This window comes from Motacilla alba, chromosome 12, assembly GCF_015832195.1.
Source record: "Motacilla alba alba isolate MOTALB_02 chromosome 12, Motacilla_alba_V1.0_pri, whole genome shotgun sequence".
Lineage (NCBI taxonomy): Eukaryota > Metazoa > Chordata > Aves > Passeriformes > Motacillidae > Motacilla > Motacilla alba.
Window position 1 is genome coordinate 4,163,644 of NC_052027.1, and position 12,255 is coordinate 4,175,898.

A 12,255-nucleotide genomic window follows, 5' to 3' on the forward strand; every position below is an offset into this window, starting at 1 on the left:
ATCTCTGGAGAAACTGGAAGAAATACCTAAGTCAAACTCGAACCTGTAGGGTGTCACAACCAGAAGATTATGTAAGGAGTTTGCTTCAGGTTGTGGTGGGTGAGAACAGGGAAATTCAGCCTCATGGGACATGTCACAATAGAGAGGTCTGGGTTACAGCTTAATGTAGCAGTCGTTCTCTGATTTACGGCATTGGTGGAAAGATTGTTGAATTTGTTGGTGTGGAAATTAGCTGGAACAAATCGACAGCTAGCTGTAGACTGTGGCCTTCTTTCACAAACAATATAACAACTAAAGGAGAACTTTAAGTCCAGCTATTTAATAATCTATGTGTTAAATATTAGCTAAAAATGCAAAAATGAGCATTATCTGCAGATTTCAGGCAGCTGGAGTTGTTTTGTGTAGAAAATATGTGGCAAGTGTTTATTTTTAAATGTTGACCACTGCTATTAGGTATTTATGACATTGGAAGCACAACAGAAGGCTAAAAGCACCACAACAGCCTCAGGTTGGTTCAAATTGGCTGTAACCACAACTTGAAGAGGGAGTTTTATCCAGCATTTAATGCTGGAAAACATCTCACAGCGCTTCTCAAGGATCAAAAGCTTTGCAAAAGTGGTCACCACGACACAAGCAGTGTGAAGGATGCAGAAGCAATGAATTATAGGAGTTTCAGGTGGCCAGGATCATTCTAAATAAAGTCTCCTGGAAAGCAAGAACCTTCCTTTCTGTGTTATGTACCTCTGTCCTTGTTCTTTTCTTTTCCTCAGTGCTTCAGCTGGGTGGGGTGAGAAGAGCAATTTTTAGGCAGTGTCTACAGGGTGTTTTTATGAAGCACCAATGTGAGAAAACTCCTGAATTTGACACAGCAGTGGAAGGTGGGGCAGGTTCATGGCTCTGAGGGTAATTCTGAACCCCTCCACCGTAGGCCTTGTTTTCTTTGGCTGGAAAAGTCTGACAGGGCTGACATATTTATGTACAGAGCTAGTATTTAGCTTGGAATTTTACACTTATGAATGATGAACTAAACAGAACTCATTTATGTTTTTCCTTCCCTCTGTAGCTTTCTTTTTTTCCTCTTATTTTTTTGAAATGTGAGGTTACGTATTGCAGACAAGTCTCAACATATCCACCCTGTGCTTGACCACCGGAATTAATAAGTAGCCACATTCCTTGATGATTCTATAGGGATTGGAAGCTAGGCAGCCGAGTTTGCTATGCAAGAGAGTTAATAAAAATTTTCATTGCTGGAGGAAAGCTTATATACAGTAGTCTGTTTGTCCTGTATTTCAACCACCTGAGTCAGAGCCAAAAAAGCAATTGTCTACTACATATTTCAAACAGATGCTGAGGGGTAAAAGGAGTGACTAGAATTCTCAGCAATAAAATGCTGGCTCTTTAAGTTCCCTTGAAGGAAGTGAACCTATAAAATTTTTGCTGCTGACTTGTTTGTCCAGTTCTTTGAAGTATTTAACATTAATTTAGTCTGCAAATCATTGCCACCTCAATTTTTCATTGAAGTATCAAAGCCTGCTAAACACATAACCTTGGAGTGCACAAAAACCCCTGATTCCTTTAGCAGATATAGTCAGTTAGCTGTTACCCATTTGAAAACTTCCTCCTGATGCTGGTGGTGGGGTATGCTCTGGGTATTTGCAAAGGAAAACTTTTTGAAGAATTTTTTTTTCAATGACTGTTAATTTCACTTGCAGTAGGTGAGTGCATTTTAAGTGCTGGTGTTCCAATCTTTTCTGTTAATAACACCCGTTGTTGCTCTGCATCAGAAACCGAGGTGGAGAGCCAGGATGGTTGTGTTTGATGGAGCAGTGGGCTCTGCAAAATTGTTAGAGGTGTAGGTGTTGAGGAGTAAATGTGCCTGTTCTGTGCTCACCTCAGTGCAGGAGCTGGGTGGGAGCTGTGCTAGCACAGGCTGGTGGTGCCTCGGGCTGCAGCTCTGTCTGCCAGCAGTTCCTGGCCTTTTTGGGCTGTGCCCAGGATTTCTGAAAATAAGAATGAATTGGTGACAATCCCACTCACGCCAAGTGAAGATGGAGTGTTTCCCTTGTCTCAGATATTCCATCTTCCAAGCAGTCTTTGGGCTCAGACCAGCAAAATGTATGCAAGGGTCATTTTTTGTTGCCTTTTTGGCAAAGAAATAGCAGATTGTTGAGTAAGTGATGGTTACACTGGCAAGTATCTGAGGTTAGTTATTGCTGTGAGATCCTGATCAACAACCTCCTCACAGGGGTTCCTTTTTCAGTTTTGGTTTTCTTTTTATTTTTTTCCCCTTTTGACTTCTTTCTTTGAAAATTAAGTTTCTCATACTCTCCTGGACCTTGTGCCCTGGGGGATAGGGAGGAGAAGACCCCTGCTCCCACCACTGTGGGTTCCAGCAGAGCCATGCCCTGCCTGGCACTGCCCACGGCAGCACTGCTGGGACCTGGCAGTGGCACGAGCAGAGGACATCAGCTGTGAGGGGAAGCTTAAAAAATGCCATCAGGCTTAACTTGGAAAAAAATATCAACACAGAGGGTGTCAATTGAAAACCAGCAGGGTGGGAAAGCTGCTGTACTGTAGTGGGAATGCAGCAGCCTCAAGGCCCTTTAAATGATTGGTGACACACTAGAGATATTGTTAAATTACCTTTTTTATTGGTTCTGGAGTCTTATGTCTTAAAAGTCTATTCTTTGGAAGAAGTCAAGAGAATCCTTATATTTGGTTTAGATATAAACCTGAGATACAAAACCTGGATGTGGATCTGGACCTGAACTTTTCCAGTGTCTGGGGAGTATTTCAGGCTGGGATTTTGTTGAGAGACCTCTCTTTGCATGTGCTGGTCTGGAGGACTTGTGTGTAGTGTTAAACTGCAGCACAGCCAAGCTTCAGCCAGGGATGTGTTGGTATTTTGGCATGTTTCCCTACCAAACAGGGAAATAGTGAAGTGTTTCTGTCTTAAGGTTGTTTGAAGATTAAAAGGATCATTTTCTGTTTTCAGAACCAAGAATTGAACAAGAGGATTTACAATTTGTCAATTCACTGATTATATTGAAGAGAGGACCAGAAAGGGTTTGAGTTATGGTAGTAAGCAACAAAAGCAAAGGCTTTTTGCATCTAATTCATCTTCTAAATGTGCAGAACTACTTGTCTGTTTGTAGTTCATGAGTATTGTTTCCAGTGTTGAATTCTTCTCATCTCTGTTTTCATTGCCTCGTGTGTAAAATCCAGATGGTGGACAAGAGGCTTTTTAGTTTTGTTAAAGGACTTCAGGATGATTTTGAAGGGAATGTATGTTGCAAGTAGTTTGTAAGAGAACCTGGAGCAAAGGTTTAATGAAGGATTGCCGGTGAAACTCTTTAATCCAAACACTCTGGTTAAGACTTTCTCTCCAGCCTGCACGGTCCCATATTTTACATTCACTCCCAGCATGGACTTCCTTTGCTGAAGGTCCCATAGGTAAGCCACGAGAGCAAAATATACTACAGGGCCTCATACCAACACTTGGAGTGGGAAACTTTAGCTGTCCAGCCTAATTTTTCATGGCTGTAGAACAATAGCCGAGATTGTGTTGTGGGTACAGAGGTGGCCACCGGGACAACCCCATTAGCCCTGCACAGGCAGCTCTGCCCCCTCCTTGGGCTGGGACCAAGCTGTGGCCCACTCTGGCTGTTTTTTGTGGCCCATGGCTGTTTTTCTCCTGTGCTGGAGGGAGATCATCGTGGTGACAGGTTCCTGCCAAGGGGAGAGGGCTGAGCGCAGCCGTCGCCCGCGGAGCCACGTTTTGTATCTGCCTGCTGGGGAGCAGCTGCAGGCACGGGAAACCAATGGGGATAATGGTGATGCTGAATGGGAAGAGAAGATTTTTTGAACCTGAAAAGGGCTGTTTATCTACCATAACCCCCTTTTCAGCGCTGTAAACCCTTTGAAAGCAGCCTCCTCTTTGCTCTGTGCAGCACGAAGCATCCAGGTTGGCTCCTGGGTGACAGTGGCAGCTCAGCACGGTTTTTGTAGCACTGTGGAGGAACGGGGAAAATCTTGAAAAAAATCTCAACTGGCCAAAAAGATTCAGTATTTTTCAATTCTGTATTGATACTTGAGCAGCAGGCTGGCATCTACAGAGTGCTGAAATAGCTGTGAATTGGTAATTACGAATTACAGCAGGAGATCAGTTCAGCTTAGTGTTCCCAAAGCCTGAGAGATCAAAAGGTGCTAGTGAGAAAGGTAAAACATCGAGTGTCAGTGAATGTGCCAGGCTGCCTGAAACTTAGTTGCACTCTCTAGTTTGTAGTTGAATTTTGTAAGGGGAAAAATTTGAAAAAAGAGAGTGTGGATAACATTTCTATTGAGTCATGGGTATTGCCAGGAAAATGACAAGGATGTGAAGCAGTTGCTGGGGTGCTTGTAGGTTTTTATATTTTTCTCAGTTTTATCCTTTAGTTTACCTAGCAGAGCAGTAATTAAAGGAAGAAAAGCAGTAAGAAGCAGCAGGAGGGCAGGATTTTTCCTGCTTGTTTTCCTTAATTTTCTATCAAATGCAGAGCAATACAACCATTTAATTTTAAAGCTAAAATAGTGCCCCTTTATCTTTTTCATACCCTTTTCTTCCCAGCTGTCATGTACAGGAAATGACAGTGTCAAATGATATATTTGTGTGTCGTGTTTCAGCCCAGTCTGGGGGGGTCAGTTACCCCTGGCTCACGTAGACCCAGGTTGGTATCTCCCAGGCTTTTAAGAGCATCAGTAGATAAGGATCGAGATTTTGAAGCAGGGGATATCAAGAGAAGCAAAGGATTTGTGAGCACGCATAGAGGCCAGGCATCACCTCCAGCTGCTCAAAAGGTCCCTGGAAGAATGAAGTTAATCATGAGAAGAAATGGTCCAATTTTAAGGTGGCAAAAACCTCCTTTGCTTTTGCCAAGCTCTTATCCAAGGAGGAGGGCAGTCTTTCCTGGAGAGCAGCCTGTCTGTCTGGGATGTATCTAGTAAAAATTTGAGATATTTTTCACCACTTTTAAAACCCTTTCACCAATTCCCCAGATTATTGGCAAAATAAGGGTAGTGGCAGATTCCTAATGACTTTCTTTCCCTTCTGCATCAATTATGTGTCTTTGTTAGGCAGAGCTTTGAGTCAGCTCTCCTTCATTTCGCTCTTCTGGTCGCTCCCAGGGGAGACGGTCTCTTGGTAATAGGAGCTACCTCAGCTCAGAGAAGAATACAGTTTTGTTCCCTTCTCGAATGACACATGACTATCAGGCATCTCATGAGTTCTCTGAGTGGGCACATGAATTGAACCTTTTCGGAGTCTGGGTGATTAATGGCCCTGGTGGGTAGGAAGCAGACGCTCATTACAGGTCTGGGGGATCTGCCTGGCAGAATTAAAAGCTGCCATGGTGGCAATGCCCTTTTACCCTCCCGAGCTCCCCTGCAAACGTCACCAGTACTGCTCAGAAAAGGAAGCAAAGTTCACCGCAGGGTGGTTTAGGGGATTTTTTTACTTTTGTTTTTGTTGCTCATGTGTTGTTGTGTGGGTTTTCTTACAGAGCAAGCACAAGAGATGTTTTAATTAGCCATGGTAGAATTGTTTTTGGCTTCATATGATTCTGTTTATTAAGGATCCTGGGCACATTGACATGGCTGTGATCCTTGTGTCTCAACCTGGCTGCTGAGGCAGTCTGTAGTGCTGCCGGTGTCTGTGGATAGGGCTGGATCCCGGTGCCAGTGTCAAGTGGGGATTTTTTCCTAATATGGACAGTAGTCCACAAGCAACTGGACGAAGTCCATCAAGCTAACGTCGCCAACAGCCAGTAGAAAGTTTGGCTGTGCTCTACTTGGACCAGCCCTGAGCTAGAGACCAGAAGGTAAAAGGCTTTTTCACACCCTCATTTGACATCTCATGGCCAGTGTTGATGTACTGAAGGCACAGCCCCAGGGATGCTGACAGGAGGTGTTGCCTGCTCACCACTTCCCTCTGCAAATAGCTGTACAGTCGTGGCTTTTGCAAAATGAAGCTGTTTTGGTTTGCTTTGTTTTGTTTTGTTTTCCTCCAGAGAAAGCTCAGAGAAGGAACAGAGCAGGCACTGGCATGCCTGTCTAAACCCCTTCCTTTTCTAATTTTTTGGAACATACTCCTCTGTTTACTTTCTGGCCCAATAATACTGATGCAGTGCAAGTGTTTCCACTCACAAAACTTCCACTTGTCCTAATTTTGACGATGTGAAAGTTCTGTATATTAATTCTTATCTGATTTCTCAGTGGATTGCACAGCCAGTGCTTTAAATGGGCACTGGCAGCCCTTTCCTGGTCAGCACGAAACAAACTAAGTTTGTTTCTAAGGAAAATATTGTGAAGCAAATGGGGGGTTTTGTTGGTTTGTGTTGGTTTTGGTTTTTTTAACATCTTGATGTTCTGTATTAGGCGTAGACTGTTTTTAAACATGAGCATGTGTTACTTTTCTTTGATGTTTTTCACGAAGAAGATTCTGTCTTCCACTTTTAACAAAAGGCTCATGTTCATTTTAGGTTGTTTTATTCTGCTAATGATACTCCTTAGATAAATAGGTGTGTGTGTGTGTGTACATTTAAAATGTAACATTCCCCTTCAACACACCATGGATACATAACAGAACTGATCTTCTGTAGTGATCTCCTGTGCCAGAATTTTCATGTTTTCAAATTAAAATGGATTCTCCTTATCTTCTCATAGCCCCTTTGATCCATTGCCTGTGGGTGCATAGGGGCACTAACGACAGAGGACGGGGAAGCTCCAGCTTTGCGTGGCATCATTATTAGCTCCACAGCATTAGCAGCATCCCTGTGAGGAGCTGGCCGTGCTCCCGGTGTGCCAGGAGAGCAGCCTGCTTCCCTACACTTCCCCTGTGCTTGATGCCAGCTGGGATTCTCCCCCTGGAAGGGTCCTGTGTGTTCCTGCCGGGTGTTTCTGCGTCGCTCTCCCCTTCTCCTGACCCTGTCAGTGGCAGTGGGAATTCCCTGCAGTGATACCTGCTTTCCAGATCTTTGCCTTCCTCCTGGTAGCACATAACTCCAAGGACTAAACTTGGAGATTAGACCTGGGTTCACCTGTGCATCAGCCTGTAACTGTGCTGAGAGTTTGTCTGTTTGGGTTTTTTTTTTTCCTTTAATTATTCATTCACTCCAAAGTTTGTGATTTGTATCTGGTCACAACTAAATAGCTTGAACCTCTCTGCCAGGGCTTTGCATGCAAGTACTGTCAAAACTGTTCTCAGTGATGAGTCAGTTCCTCCTTTTTTTCCCCCTCTTTTTTCTTTTTATTTTAATGACGAGTATGCAGTTAGTGTACCCATTAGAGCGTGCTGAGGGATGGCATGGAAATGAGGATACACATGTGTATGTATCAGATGCTGAAGAGCAGCATTCGTGTTATAAATATAGCTCGGCTGTGTTCCTTCTTACATTTCAATTTTATAATCCGTTCCAGAAGATTTGGACAAAAATACTGTAGTGTAAGAGAGCATTAGTTTCTGGGTTCTTCAAATAATAATTCTTAGTAGAGAAACTAGTAAATAAAGCTCTGAAGATGGGCAAGATGACATCTTCCCTAGTTCTAGGAATTGGACTTGAGGCATAGATTTATGCAAGGTAAAAGAAAGGACAAGTGGAAGCAGGAGCAAAACTGTATGTTTTATTTTTTCAGTTTATTGCTAAAATGTATGAATAGTCCTTTTTTGTTTGTTTTATTGGTGTGATTATATATGATCTATCTTTACATGTATACTTTTTAGACCTGGTGGGCCCACTGTGATTAAATGTTTGCTTTGAATACGTGTCCAGCGTGTTAACTTTTCACAGTGGAAAGTTGTTAAATTCATTTTTATACAAGGGGGAGGGGGGCAAGAAAAAAGGGGGGGGAAAAAAAGAGATTGTTAAATGTATGGAAACCCTTATTGGCTGAATTATATAACTGAATTCATTCAACATGCTCAGTGTATCTTGTTCTCCTTTCAGTATTGCCACTCTGTTCATCACCCCTTTTAGTGCTTTAGGCATATGGTGTGCAGTACATCCAGGGAAGTGTCAACAATATGGCATATGTTATACATACTGATCTTGATACACCGTAGAAAATAATGGGCCTAACTTTAAAAGGCACGGTGCTAAGAATAGAGCGTGCTGCAACATGCAGACAGTGAATCCGCCATGAATGTCATGTTTGAAGACAAAAAGAGCTGTATTTTTCATTACTTTTGTGGCTTGGTTTGTATCTTGGCGTTGCTGCAGATCAGAAAACGACGGTGAGATGAGTGCAGGCCTGATGCTGGAATTCCAGGCTCTGTGGAGACTCGGGGGTCGGCTTGTGCAGGGGTTGGTGCGGGCAGGAGGGAGCAGGGAAGGCAGGGAGCTGTGGGACGTGCCCACCAGTGCTCCAGGGCTGCCCCTGTGAGCCAGGATGGGCCCGGCAGGGGCTGTGCTACCGACATCCATCCGCGGGAAGAGGGACGGGGGATGTCCGGATGCGCTTCCAGGAGTCATTAGAGGGTCACATTAGCTCACCACTTAGCTCTGTCTCCACGCTGTAAATGAGCCTGCACAAGCAGATTGCAACGCTTACATTAAAACCACACTGGTGGAAATGAGTCTTTCCAAAGGCTCTTCCAAGGATCTGCCCATTAGGATCTGACTGCGAGATCAGGGCTCTCATCTGGATTCACAGCAGTAAAATGAAGATGAAACGCTCTGTTTCTCATTTCTGGGTCCTGGACTTACTCAGCTCCCCATTTCACAGGGAATCTTTCGTCTCAGGAACGCTCATTTCTAAATTAGAAAAAAAAAATTAAACAGGGTCCTTTAGAATGCTCATCCTGAAAATTGTTCCAGGGAGTTTCATCTCCAAAATAAATGATTCATACCATCGTATAGGTGTGTGTGTATATCTGTATGTCTGCATTGCTGTTTATTGTGCTGCACTGGCCTGGCTCGGGAGCTGTAGCATCTGAAGTGCAGAGAAGCAGTGACTGGAGAAAGGAATATCTTCTTTCCAACAAAGACCAAATATTTGTCTGTTATCTCTCTGGCCGTTGTAGTGGTTCTTGATATCTGCAGAACTGAGCAGATCACCACGCGGATAAAACAGCGCAACAAAATATTTATTTTTAAGCTTTGTTGAATGCTGAATGTTTGGTGCAAGTTTATGAGGGTTAAACATTAATAGCAGATGTTGTTAATGAATAGAAGGCTTGAGCCAGCTTCTGAGACCTTTGAGTTAGTACATGAATTTTCTGGTTGATGACAATACTTGTAACATGCCTAATTATGAAGTAGTGTTCTAATCAAGCCTTGAATAACTGAAGAATTTCCCCTCCTCTTTTGCGGTTATTTCAGTGGCACACACAGAGATCGCTTCAGTGCCTGTGCTTATTCTTAGTGATTTTTCTTTTCTTAGAACATTCATTGAGGTTTTTCCCCAAGAAGCTTTCCCGCTGAATGTCGGTGCAGGAGCGCGCGCAGGCACAGAGGGTGACACGTGCACGGCGTGTCCCCTCCACCCCAGCCCCACCAGCAGCTGAACTGGTGCCAGCCTCTGAAGTTGTTGTCCCAGTTTGTCACGCTTCCAGGTGAAGTACGTGAAAGTGATTATAGGTAATAAATATCTCTTTTTTTTAAACTTATTGCAGAGGCAGTTTTTCCCCTGTTAATGAGGGTAATTTGACTTGGTTGAAGGATTGCAGTTCTTAAGAATTAATGCAGCAATCCAATTCAAAGATTTAAAGAGATCTAAGATTTTTCACAGGTCGTGTGCTAGTGAATGTGCTCCTATCACATAGCAGCTAATGGACTTGAACAACAGTCTGTCATTTACTGTTACCTCAGTGTATAGCAGCTTTGCCCTTGATAGCGAGTATACTTTCCCAGCAGTGCAGGTTATTTAGTAGTGCCGTGTATTTGTAACACTTTTAAGAGACAGTATCCGATTTCTAACAGCCCTAATTACTGGATAAAGCGAGGTTACCTTTCTGACTTTCCTAATTATGTGTTTGGATCCTAATCTGTATGAGCCTAAAGTGGTTTAGGTTCTAATAGCTGACTCCTCATTTTTTTTTTGATTTATCTCTGTGCATACACATCTATAAAATAATTTCTGTGTTGCATTTTCCCTGTATCAATGCTCAAAGGTTAATTCTGTAAATACCAAAGTGTTAGGCACTAGTCTCCATAAGGTCTCCTTGTTTTTAGGAATGCATTATTACCTTTTAACAGTGTTTTGTAATGACTTATTTGTAAATGCTGTTGGAAATGCTCTAATTTCTTGATCCTATTATGTTCCTGGATATGAAAAATCCTATTGTAAGGTAATTAGAAGGATTCTCTTCTATTTAAATGTGTGTTCTCTAGACAGTGTCACTCTATACTCTGCACACAAGAACCTTTGTTCCTTAATTAGAAAAAGGACTAGAGCTCATTAATTGTGGGTACAAAGTGATGTCTGCTCAAATGGAGAAGCAGTAATACAGTTTAAATAATGATTGATCCTACATTTTAAGTCTAACACTATTTCATACTGATAGTGATAAATAAGCAACACATAATGCAGGTTGCGAAGCAATGTGTGAAGATTTTTATTGAAAAATCTCTTTTTGCAAGGATAAACCTGTGTCGGGCACAATAAATAAAGGATGGATGGTACATACACAGTGTCTGCCGTTTAGGAAAGTCAGCATTTGTCAACAGAGCACCCTAGCAATAGCTGAGATACTGGAGTTCACTCCACCCCATACTTCAGAAAATGAAATAATTGTGAGAGCTGTGCAGTCAAAAGCAGTTTGGATCTTGGCCTTACAGAGCTATTATTGTGATGAAAAGACTAGTTTAATTACTGCTCACAAACAGGATGAGTTATAAATGTTTGAGTATTCTGCAGGGTGTTTTCTTTTGGACACAACTATACTTTGTTCCCTGAATTTCACCATCTCTCTGCTGTCGCTTTGGGAGGAGAAAGATGAACTTGAGAAGTTCAACCCAAGACCCTTCACCAAAAGGCTTTGGTTTATGTGGTGGCTACAAAAACAGGGTGGGCTGAGATGTGCACTGCAGGGTGAACTCCCAGCAACGGCCCTTCCCAAAAATCAGGAGTGTGTTGTGCTGGGCTTGGCGGTCCTGCTGCCAAGGTGGGATGCCAGGATGGTGCCTGTGTTTGGAGTTTGGGTCTTGTCAGCTGAGGCTGGGCTGGGCAGAGCAAATCACTGGGGGTGATGCCCCTGTGGCTCCCCAGCCTGCAGCTCCATCTCCTCCACAAACCCAGCAGTGCCCCTTCCTCTCCTTGCCCCACCTTGTGTCAAAGACTTAAGAGACAGCCTGTCTAATTTTTCTAACGAAAACATGCAGTAACAAGGCAAACCTTTCCCATATGAAGAGCAGCAAAGTTGGAAGATGAGGCTTAATTTCCTGTTGTATTTCACAAATCAAAATGGTTAATGCTAGACAGGGGTGTATATTTCACTTAAAGCATATTGGCACTGAAAGAACCCCAGGAAATGTAAGGTTTCTTGGTATCCTTCTCTGCTGTATTCCTCTTGGTGGGAAAGAAAAATAGTTTTTAAAAGATAAAAAACCTGTTCTTCAATTGACTATGCAAAAATCTTATTGCAGTATTTATTCCAAACCTGAACACATAATGTTCAGTGAAGGAGAAAACAGCAAAAAACAGTTGTTGATGGACTTAGGCGAGAACTGGATTAAATAAGCATTAGTCTACTGAAGCTGATTACAGGAATATGAAAATGCAGTATCTTAATGGTACATATTTTCATGTGGCAGCTCAGTTGCCTTTCATTTTGCAGCTAATATGTCTATTCTTATGAGTCATTTACTTCTTTAATTACCTTTTGCAGGCAAGGCACCATGGTATATTAATGTGAATGATTTTTACTGCCAGTTTATCATACAATGCCCCAGAAGTTGAAAGGCGTAATTGACTTGGAAGAGCAGCTCATGAAGGAAACAATATTTAGTTGACAGTTTTCCTTGTACTCTCTGTTGACGTTTATGAGTTTACACTATGCTAAAGGAGTAATAAACACAATTTTCTTTCAATAACAGGAAAGAGTCGCTTTTAAAATACATTTGTGGAAAGCAGATTTGTTCATTTCTTGAATAATATAAAATAATGCATTTTCAGTGATGAGATGTATATAAGACTGTCAATTGAATTAAACCTCAGAAGGTGCCTTTATAACCTGCCTTAGAGCGTTAAAAGATATTAGGGTGCATATGAATCAAATCAGTT

At 42.4% G+C, this 12,255-nt stretch overlaps 1 protein-coding gene across 21 annotated transcripts in view; it reads left to right on the forward strand.

Moving 5' to 3' along the window:
* The window catches only part of FOXP1 (forkhead box P1), a 378,552-nt gene that overhangs the window by 237,682 nt on the left and 128,615 nt on the right, over positions 1-12,255 (forward strand). The window lies entirely within an intron of this gene.